This window comes from Rhinopithecus bieti, unplaced genomic scaffold (assembly GCF_001698545.2).
Source record: "Rhinopithecus bieti isolate Rb0 unplaced genomic scaffold, ASM169854v2 scaffold_22042, whole genome shotgun sequence".
NCBI classification, from domain to species: domain Eukaryota; kingdom Metazoa; phylum Chordata; class Mammalia; order Primates; family Cercopithecidae; genus Rhinopithecus; species Rhinopithecus bieti.
The window spans coordinates 505870-515729 of record NW_016810459.1 but is presented as its reverse complement, the minus strand read 5'-3'; the positions used below and the strand labels follow the sequence as shown (position 1 = coordinate 515729).

General features: G+C 42.9%; 1 protein-coding gene and 1 pseudogene across 1 annotated transcript in view; one reads left to right on the top strand and one right to left on the bottom strand.

Moving 5' to 3' along the window:
• UBAP1 (ubiquitin associated protein 1) overlaps positions 1-9860 on the bottom strand; it is a 75410-nt gene that overhangs the window by 20394 nt on the left and 45156 nt on the right. The window lies entirely within an intron of this gene.
• Positions 8632-9515, top strand: LOC108542176 (40S ribosomal protein S8 pseudogene; annotated as a pseudogene).

The window sequence follows — 9860 nt, the reverse complement described above, 5'->3', positions numbered from 1 at the left end:
TCACCGTGTTAGCCAGGATGGTCTCGATCTCCTGACCTCGTGATCCGCCCGCCTCGGCCTCCCAAAGTGCTGGGATTACAGGCTTGAGCCACCGCGCCTGGCCAATGATGTATTTTCAAAACCTTCAGCATGGTCTGGCACACATCAACATTTAATAAACACTGCTGAACGGATGAGACTCCCCAGAAAAGAATCTCCTTGATTAGGATTTTCTACTTTAGAAAATATCATTTTAATTAATACAAAGAATTACTCCCAGCCTGATCAACATGGTGAAACCCCGTCTCTACTAAAAATACAAAAACTGGCCGGGCATGGTGGCGTGTGCCTGTAAACCCAGCTACTCAGGAGGCTAAGGCAGGAGAATTGCTTGAACCCAGGAGACGGAGGTTGCAGTGAGCCGAGTGGAATGCACCACTGCATTCCAGCCTGAGCAACAGAGTGAGACTCCATCTCAAAAAAAAAAAAAAAAAAAGAAGTACTCTAGCTTAAAAAACACTACATTCTAGAACAAGATGGAAATACTTAAGCAGCACAACACTTACATGAAAAAGGGAAAACCAGACAAAATCATGGGATTCTGAATAAGATTATCAGGAACACAAGTCATACACAATGGAGCTGCTTTAATCTCCTAAAGGTTCTTTGCCCATCATAACTGAACAACATGGAAAGACCAGAACATGACCATCTATTCACAGGATCAGATAAAAGGAAAACGCCTCTTGTATATGACTCGATAGCTATATACTCCAAACGGGGCCATGTTTTCTTTTCTGGCGCAGCTCTGGGAGGCTAATTTACTGGCAGAACCATCGTGGACAATGAAATACAATTGATAAAATAAATTCTGCTTTTCAATATTGGCAGCTGGTAAAGGAAGGTTTACCTCTCAGCCTCACACTATTTTCTTGGATGCTCACAGACACAGAATAAGACAATTACACCTCTTCCACGAAGATGACTTCTTTCCTTAGAAGAACTGTGTAGATCTCAAGAATTATCAAGGTCAGAAAATATTTGTAATCTTGTCATCATTCCCATTTCCTGGGATAGGTATTCTGCAGATACACCTGAAACTCTCCATCAGGAAGAATGCCCCTACTCCCAAGCCTTGTGGGAATGGGGGTGTCTTTCCCATCTCTTTCCCATCTAACTTCCGCCCAGAACTACAACATTTGAACTATCGCTCACTTAGCTAACAAATTAAATTCACAACTGTGTTCAATTTAGTAATTTAACACTCTTGGAAATCACCATATTTATTAACACCCTAGGAAATTTTCCAAGTGTGGTCATAATTTTAGATGTGCTATTTTCATGGCTGGCAATGCCTATCACATCCCTAACCTTATTTACTTGAGTAATTATTATTTAGCCCTTTAAGAATGAACTCAAGAGGCCGGGTGCAGTGGCCCAAGCCAAATCTCACCACTTTGGAAGGCCGAGGCAGATGGATCACCTGAGGTCAGGAGTTTGAGACTAGCCTGGCCAACGTGGTGAAACCCGATCTCTACTAAAAATACAAAAATGCGCCAGGCATAGTGGCACACGCCTGTAGTCCCAGCTACTTGGGAGGCTGAGGCAGGAGAATTGCTTGAACCTAGGAGGCAGAGGGTGCAGTGAGCCTCAAGAACAACTCCTTTGTCAACCTCAGAATACCCAGTTAATACTACCACCTTAGGACTTACTTCTATGTACTGTTAATAGTTTGTTTTCGTAACCTTCCTGCAGAGAGTTTGCGCAAGAATTTGAGTGTCCCTTAACAGGGGAGAAATGTTTCATATCTATATCACCCAAACTCAGTATAATATATGGCTGATGAAATTTGTTCAATGAATGAAGAATTAATAATAAAGACATGCCTTGGCCGGGCCCGGTGGCTCACACCTCTAATCTCAGCACTTTGGGAGGCCGAGGCAGGTGGAGGTCAGGAGTTCGAGACCAGCCTGGCCAACATGGTGAAACCGCATCTCTACTAAAAATACAAAAACTTAGCCAGACGTGGTGGTGCATGCCTGTAATCCCAGCTTCTTGGACGGTTGAGGCAGAAGAATTGCTTGAACCTGGGAGGCGGAAGTTGCAGTGAGCCGAGAATGCGCCAGTGCACTCTAGCCTGGGCAACAAGAGCGAAACTCCGTCTCAAAAAAAAATAAAATAAAATAAAGACAACCCCTACCCCAACATACATATATATATATATATATAATTTTTTTAAGAGACATTTGCCCAGGCTGGAGTACAGTGGTGCTATCATGGCTCACTGCATCCTTGCCCTCTGGGACCCAAGTAATCCTCCCACCTCAGCCTCCTGAGTAGCTAAGACAGGGTCTCATTATGTCGCCCAGGCTGGTCTCCAACTCCTGGGCTCAAGCATTCTTCCCGCCTCAGCCTCTCAAACTGCTGGGATTACAGGCATGAACTATCACACCCAGTTCCAACTTATATTTAATATGAAAATTGAAAATTATTTGCCCAAAAATGACAAGGCTAGTCATGCAAATGTTTTTAACAGATTACTCATACATGATACAAGCATGTGTCTGAGATCTGAACAAAGTTACAAAAATGTACCAGACAGATGTCATCCCCCGCACTAGCACCACCAAAAAAGTGCTGGGAGCCACCACAGCTTACCAACAAAACTAAGTGTTGATTACAACACTTACACTCTATGGCACTTATAAAATGCTCATATTTTAGAAGATTAGAACAAAAGTTCTTTCTAATTTTAAAGAATTTTTGTCTGTTTTCTTTGAAAATAGGGACTCAAATGTTATTGAAAGATTCTAACTTTGGCTAGTATCCTGATTAACTGGAAACAAAGCTGAAACTCTGGCACTAAGAATCACTGGAAAGATTTACAGTCAAGTTAATAAGCACACAATTAAGTCTTAACACTAATAAGCATAGATGATACACAAAAATGATAAAATCTATCCACATTAATAACTATATTTGGCCGGGTGCGGTAGCTCACGCCTGTAATCCCAGCAATTTGGGAGGCCAAGGCAGGCAGATCACGAGGTCAGGAGTTTGAGACCAGCCTGGCCAGCATGGTGAAACCCCATCTCTACTAAAAATACAAAAAATTAGCTGGGCATGGTGGCGTGCCCATGTAATCCCAGCTACTCAGGAGGCTGAAGCAGGAGAACTGCTTTAACCTGGAAGGCAGAAGTTGCAGTGAGCTGAGATCACACCACTGCACTCCAGCCTGGGCAACGGGGCAAGACTCCATTTCAATAATAATAACGACGACTAAATTTTCTTAAATAACCAGTTCTATTGTAGATTGGTAACAAGGAGTTGAGGGAGAAAAACTACCAAAAAAAGTACTGTGCTAAAGATATGAGGCCCGGCGTGGTGGTTCACGCCTGTAATCCTAGCACTTTGGGAGGCAGAGATGGGTGGATCACCTGAGGTCAGGAGTTGGAGACCAGCCTGGCCAACATGGTAAAACCCTGTCTCTACTAAAAATACAAAAATTAGGGGCCAAGCATGGTGGCTTATACCTGTAATCCCAGCATTCTGGGAGGCTGAGGCAGGCAGATCACGAGGTCAGGAGATTGAGACCATCCTGGCCAACATGGTGAAACCCCATCTCTACTAAAAATACAAAAATTAGCCTGGCGTGGTGGCACATTCCTGTAATCCCAGTTACTCAGGAGGCTGAGGCAGGAGAATCACTTGAACCTGGGAGTCGAAGGTTGCCGTGAGCTGAGATGGCTCCACTGCGCTCCCGCCTGGCGACAGAGCAAGACTCCATGTCAGGCCAGGTACAGTGGCTCACGCCTGTAATCCCAGCACTTTGGAAGGCTGAGGCAGGCAGATCATGAGATCAAGAGTTCGAGACCAGCCTGACCAACATGGTGAAACTCCATCTCTACCAAAAATACAAAAATTAGCTGGGCGTGGTGGCACGTTCCTGTAGTCCCAGCTACTCGGAAGGCTGAGGCAGGAGAATCGCTTGAACCTGGGATGCAGAGGTTGCAGTGAGCCTAGATCACATCACTGCACTGCAGCCTGGGCGACAGAGCAAGACTCCATCTCAAAAAAAATAATAAATGAATAAAAGATATTAGTGAAATAAAATCCTGTAAAAAAAAAAAAAGTGATTTCCTTGCCTACCTTTCAGATAGCAAACTATTATAATGTGATATACACTGATAAACTTATATTCTATAAATCAAACTAGGTCCTGGCTTAGGGACAGAAAAGATGAGGTAGAATACCTTTAAAGGGCTGCTGTTTCCCTTCCCTAGCACCAATTGCAGGTATCTGGTTTAAAAACCAGCTTCCTTTCACTAACAAAGCCAATGCCATTGTGATTTATTTAGCACATCCCCCAACCCTCCAGGGTCTTAGTACTTTAAAAGCTTTATTAAGAGAGAATGAACAAATAGTTCGGTAATTACTGGAAGGAGGAAGTAGGATAAAGGGCAAAAAGGCATTTAAAGAGATGGGAACATGGCCAGGCAAAGTGGCTCACACCTGTAATCCCAGCACTTTGGGAGGCCAAGGCAGATGGATCACTTGAGGTCAGGATTTCAAGACCAGCCTGGCCAACATGGTGAAACCTCCGTCTCTACTAAAAATACAAAAAAACTTAGCTAGTCCTGGTGGTGCACACCTGTAATCCCAGCTACTCGGGAAACTGAGGCAAGAGAATCGCTTGAACCCAGAAGGTGGAGGCTGCAGTGAGCCAAAATCGCGCCACTGCACTCCAGCCTGGGCGACTGAGACTCCATCTCCAAAAAAAAAAAAAAGGAACAAAGAAAGCAGTATTTGTAATAATGGATAGAGACTACCGTTAACTACTATTAATGATGGTGCTGTGAAAATTAGAAATATGTTTCTTCCAAATATAACCAATTATGTCTCAGGAAGTTTCTTTTATTTTTCTTTTGAGATGAAGTCTCGCTCTGTCGCCCAGGCTGGAGTGCAGTGGTGCGATCTTGGCTCACTGCCAGCTCCGCCTCCCAGGTTCACACCATTCTCCTGCCTCAGCCTCCTGAATAGCTGGGACTACAGGTGCCCGCCACCACACCTGGCTAATTTTTTGTATGTTTAGTAGAGACGGGGTTTCACGGTGTTAGGTAGGATGGTCTCGATCTCCTGACCTCGTGATTCATCCGCCTCAGCCTCCCAAAGTGCTGGGATTACAGGCATGAGCCACCGTGCCTGGTTTCTTTTTTAAGAAAGGGTCTTGCTCTGTCACCCAGGCTGGAGTGCAGTGATGTCATCACCTCTCACTGCAGCCTAATTCTCCTGAACTCAAGTGATCCTCCCACCTCAGCCTCCTGAGTAGCTGGGACTACAGGCATGCACCACCATGCCCAGCTAATTTTTTAATTTTTTTTTGTAGAGCTGAGGGCTCACTTTGTTGCCCAGGCTGGTCTCAAATTCCCAGACTCAGGTGATCCTCCCACCTCAGCCTCCCAAAGTGGAACTGTCCATTTTTATCCAATGTATCAAGAATTTAAAATATTATAGTTAAAAATTTTCTGCCTCAACCTCAAATTACCTTTTAGTTTCAGTCCTCATTACTGAAAATCTTCCTAAAATATTTGAGTCCATTCTCCTAAGTTCAATTTTTTAAACAGCCACTAAGTGCATGCCTAATGGCTGTGGTTGTGGAAGTTCCTTGAAGTTAGGTTCTGCACACCACTTTGGTGGAAGACAGTTAGTGGCTGAATATGTAACAACTCAGGATGAACTCTGGGAAGATTTCATTTGTTTCTTTCTAAATTGCTGATATGCCTATGATTCTGTAACCTGCCCGTTTTTCTAAAAAAAGGTACAATTCCAGGTAGGGGGAGAAATTCTCAATAGAGGAGAGCAACTACATTATATTTAGTTCAGGTTTTATTCTGAGGAGATTCAAATTGAGGTTTTTTTTAAAAAGAGTAAGATCAAACTTAAAATTAAGTGAAAATCTGCAATTCCATGACCAGTTATCACCATCTTAAAGTCATCAGTGTCTACTGCAGCAAGGGGTTTAAAATAAATAAATAAATAAAACAAACAAACAAAACTATCTTAAAGCCACAGGCCAAGTAACACTTGCAAAATCACAAATATACAAAATTACATAGATACCTGTTGTAAGATGTGAAATCACAAGAAAATGTTACTCATATCCTAACAACAAAACAAGCCACATCATCTACAAAATCAGCTTTTTAATATACATTGTCTGGCATTCAATTAAAAATTGTAAGACACAGAAAGAAGCAAGAAAATGTGATCCAGAATTAAGAGAGGAACCAGTCATCAGACTCAAATTCAGGGACAGCCAAGATATTGTAAATATCAGACAGGGAGCTTTAAAATAACAATAATACTTTGGGAGGCCGAGACGGGCAGATCACGAGGTCAGGAGATCAAGACCATCCTGGCTAACACGGTGAAACCCTGTCTCTACTAAAAAAATACAAAAAAATTAGCCGGGCGAGGTGGCGGGAGCCTGTAGTCCCAGGTACTCGGGAGGCTGAGGCAGGAGAATGGCGTGAACCCGGGAGGCGAGGCTTGCAGTGAGCTGAGATCCGGCCACAGCACTCCAGCCTGGGCAACAGAGCGAGACTCCGTCTCAAAAAATAATAATAATAATAATAAATATGTTAAAGGGTCTAATGGAAAAAATAAACATGTGTGAGCAGATGGGAACTTCAGCAGAGAGATGGAAATATAAAGAAACAAATGGAAATGCCACAAGTGAAAAATGCATTATCAGAAAAGAAAAATTTTGATGGTTCATAAGCCAGGCTATGCTAATGCGAAGACAATAATCAGCATAAGAAAGACTCGGGACTTGAAGTTAGGTGAAAAGAAATTAGCTAAACTGAAATACAAACAGAGAAAAAGGAAAAAAACTGAACAGTGTTGAGATATCTGGAACAATACCAAACAACCTAATGTATATGTGATCATAGCTCACTATAACGTTGAACTCCTGGGCTTAAGCAATCCTCCTGTCCCAGGCTCCTGAGATGCTAGGACTACAGAGAAGCTCCACCACACCTGGCTAATTTTTAATTCTTTTGTAGAAACAAGGCCAGGCACGGTGGCTCATGCTTGTAATCCCAGAACTTTGGGAGGCAAAGGCAGGTGGATCATCTGAGGTCGGGAGTTCAAAAGCAACCTGGCCAACATGGCGAAACCCTATCTCTACTAAAAATACAAAAATTAGCCAGGCATGGTGGTGCTCACCTGTAATCCCAGCTACCCAGGGGGCTGAGACAGGAGAATTGCTTGAGCAATTGCTTGAGGAGGCAGAGGTTGCAGTGAGCAGAGATGGCACCACTGCACTCCAGCATAGGTGACAGAGCGGGACTCCATCTCAAACAAACAAAAAAAAAACAAGAAACAGGGGGTCTTGCTGTGTTGCCCAGGCTGGTCTCAAACTCCTGGTCTCAGGCAATCCCTCCAGCCCACCACACACACACACACACACACACACACACACACACACTATTGTGTAATAGAGTGGAGGAAACTTTGGGAGGTAATGAATGTTAATGCCTTAATGATGATAATGGTTTCATGAGTGTATACTTATCCCCAAACTCATCAAGATGTATACATTAAATATGTAATTATGTACAGCTTTTTATATATCAATTATACTTCAATAAACTGATTTAAGGAGGGGGGCTAGTTTTATCAAATCTTATCACAGGGTCTATTTTTTCATAAATTAGAGTCTCAACACATTTTCCAGATAAATAACGTTTCTCCTAGATGAAAACAAGAATCAGTTAAAGAGGATTGAGATGTTAAAGCACGAGGCTCCAAGAAAGTCCTTATCCAAACTAAGCCAATGGTATGCAGTTTTTATAAGAAATGGATAATATTTCTAGAAGTCTGAGAAATAACTGTTTGTTTCCCTTATTCTGTTATTTAGGGATATATGGTTACTAGTAACAGTGAAGTTGTTCAACTTTAGTTGAAAATAACAAACTCAGAGGTAAATCAAGTGCTAATCAAAGACAGCACAGCACCAGACCTACTCAGTCCCAAATATTAAAAAAAAAAAATACATTTTAATATCCAGTCATGACAGCAGTTATTACCTTCTTGTCTACACCCCAAGTGCCACAGAAAAGCTATACCCACATCCATTAACCTCCCAATGGACCAGTCAGACACCTAACTTTGGAGGAATCAATCCACAGGCTCATAAGCTAAGAAGGCTATGCCATCAGTTTACCCTGACCGAAAGATATAAAATCTCTATCTCTATGATGCTAGCCACTGACACTGAAAGATCAAGTAGCAAGCAGCACCTTAACTGGGGTGGCCATTTATAGCCCTGTGTACTCTACACTATTAGGCCAAGAAAGCAAGTCTACGAACTGAAGAATAATAATGGATCACAGACATAGAAACATTTAGTGAAGAAAGGCTAAGCAGCTTCCTGAGAAGTGGAAGGAGCAGCCTTAGTTCCTGGCTTTCTAATTTTAGCCTTGAGAGAGCAGAAACTTATTTTCTATACTCACATGCCTACACAATTGCCTATTAAATATTATCCATCTATCCCCTTTCATTTCTATTACTTAAACTACCTGATATCTAAAAATAGGATACTTTACTCTAAAAACCCAACTAGCTCTTTCCAGCCAGCACCGAGCAATGGACCTCTCTCGGGAGAACTGACACAAGCACCGCAAGACAGGGGCAAGAGAAAGCCCTACCACAAGAAGCGGAAGTATGAGGTGGGGTGCCCAGCTGCCAACACCAAGATTGGCCCCCGCCACATCCACACAGTCCATGTTCGAGGAGGTAACTAGAAATACTGTGCCCTGAGGCTGGACATTGGGAATTTCTCCTGGGGCTCAGAGTGTTGTACTCACAAAATAAGGATCATCGATGTTGTCTACAATGCGTCCAATAATGAGCTGGTCCGTATCAAGACCCTGGTGAAGAAGTGTATCATGCTCATCAACAGCACACCATACTCATCGACAGCACACCGTATGGACAGTTGTACGAGTCCCACTATGCACTGCCCCTGGACCGCAAGAAAGGAGCCAAGCTGACTCCTGAGGAAGAAGAGATTTTAAACAAAAAATGATCTAAAAAATTTCAGAAGAAATCGATGAAAGGAAAAAGAATGCCAAAATCAGCAGTCTCTTGGAGGAGCAGTTCCAGCAGGGCAAGCTTCTTGCGTGCATCGCTTCAAGGCTGGGACAGTGTGGCCAGGCAGATAGCTATGTGCTAGAAGGCAAGGAGCTGGAGTTCTATCAGGAAAATCAAGGCCCGGAAAGGCAAATAAATCCTCATTTTTGTCTTCACCCATGTAATAAAGGTGTTTATTGTTTTGCTCCCCCCCAAAAAACAAACAAACAAACAAAAAACAACTAAAGCCTGTGAAATTCAACCAGGAACTCAGCAATAAAAGCCCTGTTAAGAGAGAAGCAGCCTAAGGGAGAAAGAAAATTTTTCTCCTAAATTTTACTCAGGTAGAAAGTTTCATTTAAACAGTAACACTTTGGGCCGGGCGCAGTGGCTCGCGCCTGTAATCCCAGCACTTTGGGAGGCTGAGGCAGGTGGATCACGAGGTCAGAAGATCGAGATCATCCTGGCTAACACAGTGAAACCCCGTCTGTACTAAAAAATACAAAAAAATTAGCCGGGCATGGTGGTGGGTGCCTGTAGTCCCAGCTACTTGGGAGGCTGAGGCAGGAGAATGGCGTGAACCCAGGAGGCAGAGCCTGCAGTGAGCTGAGATCGTGCCACTGCACTCCAACCTGAGCAACAAAGCAAGACTCTCTTTCAAAAAAAATTAAATTAAATTAAAAAAATAACACTTTGGTTAGGAATTGTTGTTGTTGTTGTTTTTTTTTTTTTTTTTTTTTTTT